The sequence below is a fragment of the Dryas octopetala genome, chromosome 7, assembly GCF_963921425.1.
Source record: "Dryas octopetala chromosome 7, drDryOcto1.1, whole genome shotgun sequence".
Taxonomy (NCBI): domain Eukaryota; kingdom Viridiplantae; phylum Streptophyta; class Magnoliopsida; order Rosales; family Rosaceae; genus Dryas; species Dryas octopetala.
The window spans coordinates 18055244-18070303 of NC_141372.1; the positions used below are offsets into that span (position 1 = coordinate 18055244).

Sequence of the window (15060 nt, forward strand, 5' to 3'; positions counted from 1 at the left end):
CTAAACTATATTAATTACTCTATACATATATAAGTAATAAGTGTATAACGTATAGAACTATATAAGAATATAACCTCAATTGAAAGTTGAAAACTTGAAACCCCAATTAACTTGAAACCCCAATTTGACTCATAGTCAACTATAACCCTATACTATAATACAATTATAACCATATACCCTAAACTATATTAATTACGTTATACATATATAAGTAATAAGTAATAAGTATATAACATATATAACTATATAAGTATATAACCCCAATTGAAAGTTGAAAACATAAAACCCCAATTAGACTTATAGTCGACTATACTCTAATACAATTATAACCAAATACCCTAAACTATATTAATTACTCTATACATATACAAGTAATAAGTATATAACATATATAACTATATAAGTATATAACCCCAATTGAAAGTTGAAACCCCTTGAAACCCCAATGAAACCCTAACTAGACTCATAGTCAACTATACCTCTATACCCTAATACAATTATAACCATATACCCTAAACTATATTAATTACTCTATACATATATAAGTATATATATAACCCCAATTGAAAGTTGAAAACTTGAAACCCCAATTAGACTCATAGTCAACTATACCCTAATACAATTATAACACCAAAAATTATATTAATTTCTCTTTACATATATAAGTAATAAGTATATAATCCCAATTGAAAATTGAAAACATGAAACCCCAATTAAAAAATTACAATTGAAAATTGAAAACTTGAAACCCCAATTAAACAAATTACAATTACAATTTACAATTAGTCAATTACACATAAACTGTTAAATTAAACACACAATGACACAAACAAATTACAATTACACACAAACACAAACAGTCAAACACGATCAAACTCAAACAGTCAAACACGATCAAACTCAAACAGATAAACACCCAACTTACCCAGCCACTTTCTCAGACTTCTCAGTTCTCACTTTCTCAGTCAAGTTGCGACGCCGCCGCGATCTCATCTCTCAGGTCTCACCCAGTCACTCAGTTAGCTCTCGATATGCTCATTCACCGACCCAGACTTCAGTTCTCACTCTCTCAGACAGTCAGACTTCTCACTTTCTCACTTTCTCACCGACCCAGCCAGCTCTCAATCTCTCAAACACCCAGCCAGCTCTCGATCTCTCACTTTCTCAGTGCCTCTCGATCTCTCACTCTCTCAGCGCCTCTCAATCTAGCTCTCGATCTCTCACTCTCTCAGCGCCTCTCGATCTCGATTTTGGAGGAAGACGAAGAGAGGTTCGATCCATGAGCTATGGGTCTGTGAGAATCGCCATTTTCACTTAGTCACAGACTATCATCTCTCGTCTCTCATATCTCAATCTATTACAGTATTATTGATTTCGAGTTATGGGTTTGATTTAAGGTTTGATTTGGGGTTTGATTTGGGGATTTAGGGTTTGATTTGGGGTTAGGGATTTACTAATTTTCGGTTAGGGGTTAGGGATTTACTGATTTTACAGTAAAGTCAAACGATTGTTGTTGTCAAATCCAATTTGGGTTTTGTTTTTCATTAGAAATTTTTCTTTGGGGTGTATGTATTCAATCAAATGTTGTTCAGTGTCGAATTTTACAATGGTTTGTTTCTTCATTTCTTGGTTGATTTGGGGTTGTGAATTATGAATCTGTTTGGTGGCTTGGTGCAGTGCAATTTTTGGTCCAGCCCCAAACAGTGCACCGGACCAAACTGGAATTGTTACAGTTTAATTTGGTCCAGTTCTGGTGCAAAACGTACAGTTCTCAGCACCGGACCGGACTGGATAACCTCCACCAGTCCAGTGCACGGTTTGGGGGGAGAACTGAATTGGACTGGACTATGCCCACCCCTAGTTCATGGACCATTTTTGTATTTAATTCTAATTTATAATTTGTATTGTGTACAAATTTTTTTTCTTGTTGTCTTGGTTGTTTGGTTGATCTTTCAATTCTTTGGTCATTTCCTTGTTTGGCTTGATTGGTGGCTCTTTTGAAAAGAAAGGCACTTTATCTGTCATGGTGATCATATCACCATATATATGCTTTCAATTAGATCATTCAAATTGTAGAATAGTGTGAGATATATGGAGAGAGATCAGATTAGAGAGTTATTAATTAGTAAGACGTCTATGGCCTCCTTATATATATAACAGTAACTGAGAGAGAGAGAGCTTACAGATACAGAGAAACCATGGCTGCCAAGGGGTTGGTTCGCAGGAGAAAACTCATGGTTTTTTTTTTTTTCTTCTTTTTATGAAGCTAACTACTCATATTTTACAAATTAAATGAAAGACAAAGCTTAGAATGATTGTAGACCATAGGATTTTAAAATGTACGCATGACATCTTAAGATTAAAAACTTAGTAAAGTTAGGAGATTAGCTAGGTTAGGAAAGGATCCAAATCCATACTTGTTAAAAACTTATATACTAAATTTTGATTTTAAATGATGTGTCAATATGCATGTTAGTAATTTAGTATTACTTGTTGTAAATAAATGAGCCCATAAAGAACTCAATGATGAATCAATAAAATATTCTCATATCATTTGAGATTTAAATTTTGTACACAAATTTAGGGTTCATAACTGTTAACCCGAAAACCCACGGCAAGATTCCGCTGAGAATCTTGATAAATAGCACTGTAGTCCTAGTAGTTACGAGGGCGTGCCACTGTTCTCGGCTGAGATGGCCGTAACAGATTGTTTGTTTGATTAGTCGTGTAATTTGTGCCGGATATGATTGATCTTTATTCTTTAATCAGGTGATTGTATGGCAAGCAAAGAACATGGACTGACCAAAGGTTCAAACTGCCTTGATCCTCAAGGACTTTTTAATCATCAAAATTTTTTGTGACTATGGCTTCAAACACATAAGTGCGATTGATATTTTGCTCAGTACTACAAAAAACGTAATATACAACGGATTTTATCCGTTGTGTAAGTTGCCAAAATACCGTCGTCTAATCGACCGACGTCTATTGGGATACCAATAGACAACAGGTAATATCCGTTGTCTTGTAAACATTAACACAATGGTTTTAATTTAAAATCGTTGTATATACACCCTCAAAAACCAATGATTTAGGAGATACCGTTGTTGCGTACTTATCTAGACATCGATTTTTATTTAAAAACCGATGTGTACTAATAGGCGAGACAATGGTTTTTATACCCTAATGCAGCTATTTTACAACTGTTTTAAGTATAAACACAAAGTGAAATAGTCATTAAGACAACGGTTTATGTATAATAACCATTGTGTAAAATAACAATTTCAATTTGCTTTTGATGTATATAATGCTTTGGTACATCGGTTTCTATTGAAAATCGTTGTAGGACGACACTTTAAACAACAGTTTTAACCATATAAACGTTGTACAAGATAATAATTTCAATTTGATTTTGATGTATATAATGCTTTGGTACAACGATTTCTGTTGAAAACCATTGTAGGACGACACTTAGTACAATTGGTTTTAACCATATAACCATTGTGTAAAATAATAATTTGAATTTGATTTTGATATATATAATGCTTTGGTACATTGGTTTTTTTCGAAAACCGATGCAATACAGCACTTAGTTATAGTATACCAATGCACGCTCATGGTTAGAATTAAACCAAAAGATACTTCATAAATATATGTAAGATTACATTGCATGATAGGTTCCATAAGTGTGATCAGTTGTACAAAAAATACATTCAGTCAAACTAGCTTAAAAGAAAAAAAAAAAAAAAAAAAAAAAACCAGCTTAACATAACACATTTACTTCCTTCAAACTTGACCCCGTAAGTCACAAGCATATGTATCCATATCTGCCAGCTTCTTACTGCCAACTACAATCAAAACAAAGCTAATAGGATACCAATGCAATGCAAAGCAATAGACAAGTCATATGCAAGCTCTAAATAGAAGAATTGAAAACACTATTATAATCCTTGATAATTTTGTATATTTACAGATCGATATCTTCTTAGATATAAGTGTTGTCCTTCCTTCTCCCCATACCCTTTTAAGTAGCTGTCCCAACTCCAAAGCTCTAAGAAAACTAACAAAGTTCCTGTAAAAGAGCACAAACACACACAAAGTCACATTTAGATAAACTTCAAAGAAATTTCAAAAAGATACAAATATTCACTTATTTAGTCAAGTAAGAGAGTTTTGAAAGAAGGAAAATCCACTAACTTTTTGTATCTTGACTAAATATTGTTGGGTCTATGCATTTTTTTCATTGTTGGGTTTCTCATTTGCAGATAAGTGAATATTTTTATTTTTTTTAAATTTATGTAAATGATCATCACTACAAAGTCTGTGCACAAATCATGTTTGGTCCATTTTCCTAGTGCCCAACTTATTATTTGAATAATCATGCAAGCTTTAAAATTTCATTCTGATCCAGCATTCAATCCCACAAGAAATTAGAATACAAAGCTGGGCTTGAGGTTCGGACCTCACCCTTCAGGACCGGACCTCCAGTAAGATTGGATTTAGAAATTTAGGTTTGAGGTCCGAACCTCACCCTAGAGGACCGGACCTCCAGTAAAATTGGTGTTTGAGACCTAGACTTGAGGTCCGAACCTTTCCTTTGAGGACCGGACCTCCGGTGGCGAACTCAGTTTTCTGTTAACATGAAGCTGAGCAACCAAGACTAAACAAAAGGAAACAACATTTTGAACAACCAAAATACTGATTCAACTAAAACCAAATCAATAAACAAACCCCATATCAATAAACAAAATCAATAAACTCGTATCAGTAAACAAAATCAATAAAGATCAACCAAAATAAATAAGCACATATCAGTAAACTCATATAAAAAAACCCATATAATTTACAAAATTAATAAACAAATCTCATATCAGTAAAACCCAATCAAAAATGTTTTGAACATACGTTGCCAATAAAATACAATCAGATCAAAAAGATATGATACAATAAATCAATTTAGATTTACATAAAATTAGTTCTAAACATTAGAAAGTAATAGGATTATTTAGGCACCTTACCATCCACTCCAATTCTCAGTCCACATTTTGGGACTCTTTTGGGGTGAATTGATCACAGTAAAATCCATTCATGCAAGTGCTGATCTGTAAGTAGATACAACTCAGGAAATAAATAATAAATATTAACAATAGAAACTACAGTGAGCTAGCATGGGAATAGAAGCTTTAGTTTTTTGAGTGCAGAAGACATAAAACTCATACCTCAAATAGCAACTACGATGGTTAATATATTCTTGAACCAATGGAGAAATAATGCCAGTTAAAAAAATCTTATATGGCTCTCTGAAGATATTTATCACAGTCATCAAAGAAGAAACCAATACCTCTAAAATCAAAAGTAAAGTTTAAGAAATAAAGATATATCTCAGAAAAATGAAATAAATTAAGAAAATAATAAATTTGATTAGTGCACTGGAAAGAAGACAATGATAGACATTAGATTTTTTTTTTTTTTTGAAGTGTAAGAAAATAATTACAAACATTAGATGCAGCTCCAAAATAATGTCAGACCCCCATTCTTAGAGTAAACAATAGACCACAATTCAAGATGGAGTTTAAGAAAGCACACTACACACTTACGGATACTTGGTCTCCAAAGGATCCCCAGTTCTGGATTTCTGAAAAAAAAATGCAGATAACCGCCTTAATTAATCCAATCCGATACCAAAACCAACAAGTGAACATGTGTGTGCTTCCTTGCAGAAATGAGACACAGAACTTTACAACAAAGCAAAGAAGAAATACAAAAATGTGAAAGAAAAGAGGAAATAATGTGACGCCCCCAAGTACCTCATAAAACTACAGGCATTGAATACCAAAAATACAAGTAATCAAGAAGGGCCAAAATTTCCAAGATCTACCTGCTAACCCGGCCTGTGTGTCCAAATCGATGGATATAGTTTTCTATATCACGTGGAGGTTCACACTGAACCATAAACAATAAACGTAAGTACTTGAGGCATGGATAAATATTACAAAGCTTCCAAATATGCACATAACAGACCTGGATAATTAATTGTACATCATTGATATCCAATCCACGTGCTACCATAGTAGTGGCTACTAATGTCAAGAACTTGCTAGACCTGAAACCAGCAAGTGTGACCTGATCGAAAGTAACAGAAGCCAAAGGAACAAAACAGATTTTGGGATTAGAGAAACAACAATATGAGCTTTACTAAAAAGAACTATCAAAAGTAAAGTCAAGGACCCTGAAATTGCATACTTCACGTTGCAATACTACTCATCAAGTCATCTTCATGGTTAACAAGGACTTTTGGCCAGTACGTACGTATATATAACGATATTTCTTTTTTGGTACACCACTTCATCGATATTTCATTATGATATATATAGTTGGAAGAGAGCATATATATACTTCAATTTGTACACAATTTCATTAGTTGAATCGATTCTTCAACTTACAAATTTCACTAGTAGTGGTTGAATTTAACGTACATAAACAAAGTACTAATCTAGGGATGTCTCTCTTGACTAATTTTTGTCCTCTTTCACAAGTAAAGCATGACGACCCTCTCTTTCAATTTTGGTAATTCTTCCGGCCCGGGTTATAACATAGTACAAAAAACCAAATACTTTAATGTCATGGGGTGATTTTAATCCACTTCTTCTTTTGGGACAGAAGAAGCACTTCGTTGAAACAATAGATCAGTAAATTGATTTAAAAGAAAAAAGTTGGCAGCCCCTTTTTTTACTTGAAAAGATATATAATATTGGATATTACATTCACCATTTACAAAACAGATATAAATGTATGTTATTGCTGCTCCCTCTTTAACCAAAACAGAATGTTTGACCCAAAAAATCATCCAAAATTGTACAGAAACAGAACAAAAAGTCTTTTACATGACAAATATTACTCTTGGGGATTGAAGCAAATAACACTAGAATCCTTATTATTTAAATCAAACACCAACTAAGAATATTGTCAAATATGATATGGAAGTTGAAACAAATAACATAGAAACCTTTATATTCAAATCAAGTAGCAACTAGAGTTGTCAAATATGATTGCATGGTGGCTGTAACAAATAACACTAAAAAGCTTATTATTCAAATCAAACACAACTAACATTGTCAAATATAAGGCTTTATTACACTTTACCCACCTGAACTTTGCAGTCGATCTCACTTCACCACCTAAAAAAAAAATTGTGTCAGTTTACCACCTAAATTAAAAATTTGTTGCAATATACCACCTCTAGCTCATTTTGTCTAAACTTTTGTTGAAAAAAAATGTGTGTTGGTCTTTTCAAGTTAGTTTCTATTGTGTCAAAGTGGATGAAATGTATAAAAACCATTTTTATTCTAACAATAGGAACTTTAAAAAGATCAAAATACTCTTATTTTTAACAAAAATTTAGACAAAATGAGCCAGAGGTGGTACATTGCAACAAATTTTTAATTCAGGTGGTAAACTGACACAATTTTTTTTTTAGGTGATGAAGTGAGATCGACCCAAAAATTCAGGTGGGTAAAATGTAAAAAGCCCAAATATAATTGGTAATTTGGTATCCCCAAAGCATAATTCCCAAGATTCCTGTCCATATCTAATACAGGGTCGAACATATAATTAGTACAAAACGTAGGAAAATACCTCAGAGGGAGAAAAACATAAACTTGACTATAAAAACCCAAAATTTCAAGACAAAAATCCCAATACTTCAGACCCTAGAACACGCCCAATTCCAAGATCCCAAATAAAATGCAGAAAACCCATCAACCCAGCCAAAAATAATGCATTTACCCACTACCCAAAGCCTTAATTTTCCATTAGCCCCAACTAGAAAACGTCTGCAACCAAAACTTCATCAATAATATTTCTATTTTTATATATAAATGCATAGAAGAATAATAGACATGTAAATCGAACCTTGATCAAAATAGTGTCGCCACCGAAGAGCTGAAGGTACTCCATGGCCTCCGGGTGGAGATTGACGACCGAGTTGTCTTCGTTGATAGCTTCATCCACAACAAGCCGATTTGCAGCCTTCTTGCGCTCCAGAGACGCTGTGTCGAAGTCCCTTTTGGTCCCCTTACTGAAACAAAAACCAAAATCACATTATTAAAACCCACAAAACCCCCAAAAAAACAAAGTTCAAAACAAATCGAAGCAAAGCAGAAGCAAGTAAAATTGAAAAGGGATCTGGGGCTTACAGGTCAGAAGATTTAGCTTTGTTCGACATCTTCAAGCTCAGAGCAGAAGACCAACGAAGATGAAGAGAGAGAGTTGGAGATCGTTTCGGTATTGAAGAGAAACAAAGAGATCTAAGTGGAGAGAGAGAGAGAGAGAGAGAGAGAGAGAGAGCGTGTTTTTTTAAGTGGGAGGAGAGAGAGCGTGGTTTTTTTATTTTATTATTATTATTTTTTCACTTGCCCAACACAACGATTTTGCCTAATACTATTGTGCATAATCATTTTGGAAAAACCATCAAACCAAATACCATAGGATAATGTACCTTCATATAACGGTTTTTAAAAAACCGTTGTGTGGTAAATTAAGATAACGGACAAAACAAGAACCGTTGTCTATTGACCGATGTCTATTTACATTATTGTAGTAGTGGCTTGGTGATTGGATGCATAATGCAATAATAAACCTTAATGAAAAACATATGCACAATCTGGTTTTCTTGGAAACGAGATACAATGGTAGTTCTAACAATGAACTTCATGATAAATACATGGAACTTAACTGTCAAAACTTAAAGGAAAATCAATACCAAGGAGGAAACCTTAGCAAAGCTACAAACAAGAAATGGTAAAGCTTAAGAACTTGAAAATAATCAAATACTTAAAGTTTCTGAGTATTTGACTGAGAGGCTGAGGAATTTTGAGGTTGAGAAGATGACGATCTTGAGAATTTGGAGAAAATTTGATGAACTTTAGAAGCTGAGGGGTTAGATCTTGTTTTCAAGATTTGTATGTTTTTTTTTTTTTTTTGTTGATCGTGAATCCTTCTTCTATTGGATTCTTCCCCTTTTATACTTGCATTTTCTAAGTGTGAATGCTCCAATTGTGCTGCCTGTCTTGGGAACCTTTTCCTGACCAACTCTGCATGCCCAGCGGTGGAAGCTATCTTTGAAACTTGTTCAAACAGTTTCAGTCTCACATATATTCTTTTTAAAACTTGTTCCTGACTAAAATGTCACCTCCAATTGTTTGGGGCCGTCATTATGCTTCTTAGGAGCTGTGTCAATACTCTCTAGCTGCTCAATCTATCGCATGACAATCGTTGATAATTCTAAATTTTGACAAAAAGATGCTTCTTTGTTCTGCTTTTCGGTGAAGAGTTGATGAAGCTATTCCTTGCCAAAAGAGAGAAAGTACGTACACTTGGTAATTTTTGAAAGTTGTTCTTTCGGCGAGAGAGACTCGCCAAGAACTGTCTGATTTGATTTGAAAGCGCACACGATGATCTTTGTCCACGTGGCACCTTATTTTGGACAACACATGGCGGCTTCCTCAAGGGTTGGGCTCATGAGTTGGGCCAACATTTGAACATAAGCTGAGTTTGGACATTGGGCCTTTGTGAATTTGGGCTTGTCTATGCCTTTAGCCCAATACCAAATCCCGGTGTAAACATTTGCCTCCCATTTCCTTAATCTTTGGCTATTTCGCCGAGTTGATTAAGGAAATGTGGAACACTCTTCAACTGCTTTTCTTTCGGCCAAGTAGATTACGGCAAGAATAGCAACCATATCTACTCTGTGACAAGATATCAAATCTTTAATAGAGGAACTGAAATTTTTCCTACCAGCTGCCCTTACCTTCCAAACAAGAATATTTATCATAAAAATATGAAAAAGAAGTAAGGAGAACAAAGGCTATGAGCCCATCAATATTCCATTATTAATTCCATCCCCCACACAGGAGGAAGGAGTAGCACAAACCATGACAAAGTGCAAAGCTGCGCCAGACTTCTTCTGCTGTCCCTCTTAACTATCAAGGACATAAGAAAGCAATGGATCCAAAGGACTCTATATTATTTTGAGAAATAGCTCCAGAATCAATGATTGGGAGGGCCAAGGCTAAAGATAGCAGTACCCTGCTCATAATTTGGTGCATAATACATTTCTGTAGTGACAAAAGAAGGACCAAGATCCACCCCTTTGCCGTTTCCAGAGCCATTCTGCATAGGCCTTCTTAACAAATTAAACGTCTCCCTTGCCAACTGCATAGACTCAGCCCGAGAAAGAGTTTAAAGAGGAGCATACTTGATAGGGGATTTTACAACAAAATTTTTGACAACAGGAAAAGAGAGACTTCCATGTGGAGACACAACCTTCTTGCCAGAAGATTTGGAAGCAGACCCTTTAGCAATACTTTTATTACCCTGCCCCACTTTAGGAGCACTACTCTTAACCTTACCATTAGAGTTATCATCCAGAGCCTTTCGACCCCCCCTTGTTACCTTACCTTGGGGTCCAGTACTTTTTTCCCACATTATTTCGAACCTTGGAAGCCCAGGAATATCTTTCTTACTAGCATATTGCCCAATGAAACAAGCCCCAGAGTCATCTTGAGCTAGTGCATTAAAGCTAGAGCCACTGGCTCCAGTTCCATAATTAACAAGACCATCCACTTCAACAGGCTTTTTCCTAGGTCTCCCTCTCATTTTAGGCTTCATCCATTCACCATGGATGAGAGTGATAGTAGGCTCACTAACCTGCACCTTCTCAGTAGCGTCACCAAGATCCTTCATAGCAATATCCTTATTAATACCAACCTCACCTTCCACAACGTTAGGAACATCATTTGGATAAATATTAGACTTCGCAGTCCAGGTGCACTGCTCTCTAGCATTACCTCCCACAATCATAGCATATTTCAGGCAACCGATCATATTCCCAATTATACAATAAACTATTGATTTGAATAAAAGCCTCAAGAGGCTTGGTGAGATCCATTTCAACAAAAATTCTTGCAAATTTGTCTCTAGGGCAAGAATTTGTGAGAATGTCAATTTTCAACAGTTTACCCAAGGTATTCCCCACTTTCTTCATAACCCAGGTGTTGGAAAACTCCATTTGAGCCCCTAGAAATTTGAATCCAAACTGCCATCCTTTCAATAGTATTAGATCGAGGACAGAATCCTGCCCTCCAGTGTTGAATGGTCAAATAATTTCCAGCAATAATCGAGGGGCCACCTGTTAACACAAATTGTCTATCCTCTTCTAAGTCAAATTGGGAAATATAGTAACCATTAGGAAGATCAGTAAGGAGCTACGCAATGGTAGTCCATCTGAGATAAATTGTCAAAATTGTACCTAGACTAGATCCTTCGCCCGGCAGTCCTAGAGGAGAATGTTACGGCTTGAAATGGAAAATCATTCTCATTCTTATTACAGTTTATTAAACAAACCTTTAATTGATACCATATATTGGTATATGGAGGATTGCTCTGGAGTTAGTAAGCCCAAATTGATTGTAGCAAGTTCCTTTTAATTGGGCTTTAGACTTCGTCCCATGTAACCATAAAAGCAAAAAAATGGGTCTTGATCAAGTGAATTTTTAGTATGTGGGAGCAATTATACTTGGCTTGAGTGAATTTTGACAAGAGTTTGAGATAATTTTGACAAGAGTTTCCTTATTGTTTTTTTTTTTTTGATAAAGTAATAACATTGCATTAAAACAGCCAAAAAGGTATAGAAAATACAAAGTTATGGCAAAAAGCCCTACAACAATAAGGCCAACAAGCTAAACGCTTACAACAAAATAAGAACCCAATCTCGTAACATCAGCATTGAGCAGACACTACAACCGCCAAACAGAGCTATCGAGGCATTGTAGAAATTAGCGAAGTAGTCTCGTTTGGGTCCACAATCAGACAGTAGTAATTGGCAAGACCGGTACGAGCATAGTGACACCTCTACACCTTGTGACGAGAACTAGAGACAAACTAGAAGAAAAATCTTCAGAGAGCAACTAGGCATTGCTAAAGTAGGATCTGAAGACACACAACACATAGATCGCGCACAACGCCACAGACAGACCAACTTGAGCGATCGGAAAAGCTCTCCTTTATTAAGAAGAAAAAACTCTCACATGGAGAGATGAAAAAGCTCTCAAAAAGAGGGAGGAGAGTATCCCTTTAGTACAAACCAAAATAACAAATAAAGAAGAAAAGGAGAAGGGAGAGGCGGGGGTAGGAGCAGTAGGCCTGTGAGGAACATAGGAGCCACCGTCCCCACCCCTGGAAATACTTGGCTGAGAGAGATAGGGTTGAGGAGAGAGAAGAGATAGTTTGGGGGGTGGCGGCTAGGGTTTTTTTTATGTGAGTTTCCTTAATTGGTTGGAGTGCTTATTATGTATACTCTCCTGATAAATTTTATACTTGTTACAAACTTATATACTAAATTTTGATTTTAAATGATGTGTCAATATGCATATTAGTATTACTTGTTGTAAATAATTGAGCCTAGCTAAAGAACTTAGCTATGAATCAATGAAATATTGCCATATCATTTGAGATTTAAATTTTGAACACAAATTTAAGGTTTCTAACATACAATTAATACTCCTTAAGAAATAAGGCCCACGTGATGTGCAATTGAAACTGCATATTATAATATTATTACAAAATTTCTAACAAACACTTGTTTAATTCCCACTTAGCATAATTTAGTGATGAACATCACTACTTGATAAATCAAACTAGCTATGAGATACTGGACAAAAAAAAAAAAAGCTATTACATTTATTTTCATTGAAAGTACTTCACAATCAAACAAATACAAGCAGATGGAAGAAGCTCTCATTAACCACCTGACCCACTTCCTGGATCGCCCGGACGACCTTCTCCTGGTACACCTGTTTTCTTTGCCATGATAATTTTCATGTCCACATGCAGTCTAATTTTCTCTTCTGCAATAACAACTAGAAACTTTAATGGTCAATGAATACTGTATATAGTACATTAATAGTGATGTGATAATTATATACCAAGTTAATAACCAACCATTTGGTGTAGTGAATGATACTTAATTTTTTTTTTATTAGAGTAAGTCATGAATTTAAACTTATGTACGCAATACGCTAGTTGATTAATAAAAAAAAATTATTATATAAAAACTTTTTGTTTGATATATAGCCAAAGCATTTATTGAAAGCAAACTGAGAGATTAACCAATCCTCTTGGACATGGGGCAACAGCTAAACTGGAATCGGAATCTCCCACACCCAAGAACACAATGAGTCACAAGGAGACAAACGAGCAACAATATGAGCCAAACTGTCTCATATGTTATGATATAAAATTGTCAATTAAAATATATATATATATATGATTTCACTTGGTGATTTGTTTCATATATATGTTTTTTGACAATACCATATCACCAATTCACCATGTACATACACACACACACACACACATATATATATATATATATATATATAGAGAGAGAGAGAGAGAGAGAGAGAGAGAGAGAGAGAGAGAGAGAGAGAGAGATGCAAACGTACGGTTTTTTGGAATTTTGGAAAGTTCAGCAATATTATTGACCATATTGGATGTGAACCGAGCAAAGGCTGTAATATTTGATGAGAATAATAGCAATAAGATGAAGGGAATCATATAAACATTGCACTCCTTACGCATGTGAACCATTTTATCATGCATGTATATATAGAGGTATATTACTTTGGCTCTTACTTTCCGATCGAATACCCGTAGCTTCTGCTTAAGTTATATATAATGGAGTAACACTATTGCATATGCCAAAGTATTCAACTAGCCAAGGTCAACTTTGAGTAATCAACCATGCAAAATTTCTTATGTCCACATTCAAGACAATTGGGCTTGAAAGATAAGGTAGATGGTAGACCCTTTGCTTTCAGCCACAGCCACGTACTGACTTGGGGGGAGGTCTTATATATCTTCTCCTCAGGCCTTTAATGGACCATTCAAATAATTTTCAATAGTGCTAAGGAAATGAGTCAGCTTTTTTAAGTTTTTCCTCAGCAGGGCCAGATCCAGGAATTGGAATTGGGGTGGGCTTAGCCAGAAATATAGTGAGCTTTACCCCTCAAAATGCATATTTATATAAAAACATAGACAAAAAAAAAAACACATGCAAATTAAATAATGAAACATGCAATCCAAATACAAAACATAGAAATCTTTAATCACTGAATTTGTATCTATACTAGCAGAAAGTTCTCTTTCAATGCTGAGAATCATACAATCATAAAAAAAAAAATAATAATAATAAAAAAAAAAAAAAACTCATTATCCATCTTGTTTCGAAGCCAAATCCTAACAATCTTCAAACATGAAAATGCTCGCTCCGTTGTTAGACTTTCAAGAGAAAGATTAAATAGAATGACTTCCTTAAATTCCTAAATCCCTAAACCCCTAAAAGGACTAGAGGAGATTAAATAAAATTGAGAAGGCTAGTAGGCTACTAATTAATTACCTAACAATGGAGATGAGAGACTGAGTGAGGAGAGCAGTGGACAGTGGGCGAGAGAGAGGGAGAGACACCCGCAATTGTCCAGCTGAAATTTGAGAAGCAGCAGTCATAAACACCATATATGGCAATAAACAAATCAGACTAATGTTAATATATATATATTTTTTTTTTGGTGGGCTGCCCACTTATCTGCAAGAAATTAAATTTCGGATTTTGAAAAAATTTCGAGGGTTCAAAAATATGGAAATTTCGAAAGAATTTTGATTTCGTTAGAAATTTAAACTAAAACAATTAAAACTTTTAACAAACTTTTGACTGTTTCGACAATATTTCGAAACCTAAAAAAAAAAAGAAAAATTTCGAGGAAATTTTCGAAATTTAATTTCATCCTAGCTTACCTGTAGGCCCTTTTTTTGTTTTTTAAAAACTTAATATATTTCTCATCGCTATTGGTTTCGGTCTCACCTGCATTATTGGAGTTATCCTTTTCTATGATTTGGCTAGATTGTAGAGCAACAGTTCGTTAGGGCTTTCATTGGATCAATTTAATTTGTATGTTAGGTTCAGTCAGGGCTTGCTTTTGGGAGTTGTTTCTGTTCTGTATAGTTGTC

The 15060-nt window shown here is 34.9% G+C and overlaps 1 long non-coding RNA gene across 1 annotated transcript; it reads right to left on the bottom strand.

Annotated features, from left to right (window-relative positions):
• Window positions 1–12583: 12583 nt before the first annotated feature.
• Window positions 12584–13820, bottom strand: LOC147280202 (uncharacterized). Its single transcript, XR_015123595.1, has 2 exons — window positions 13500–13820; window positions 12584–12902 (listed from the first exon to the last, which is right to left on the bottom strand). It is a non-coding gene; the product is annotated as an uncharacterized LOC147280202 (long non-coding RNA).
• Window positions 13821–15060: the final 1240 nt, after the last annotated feature.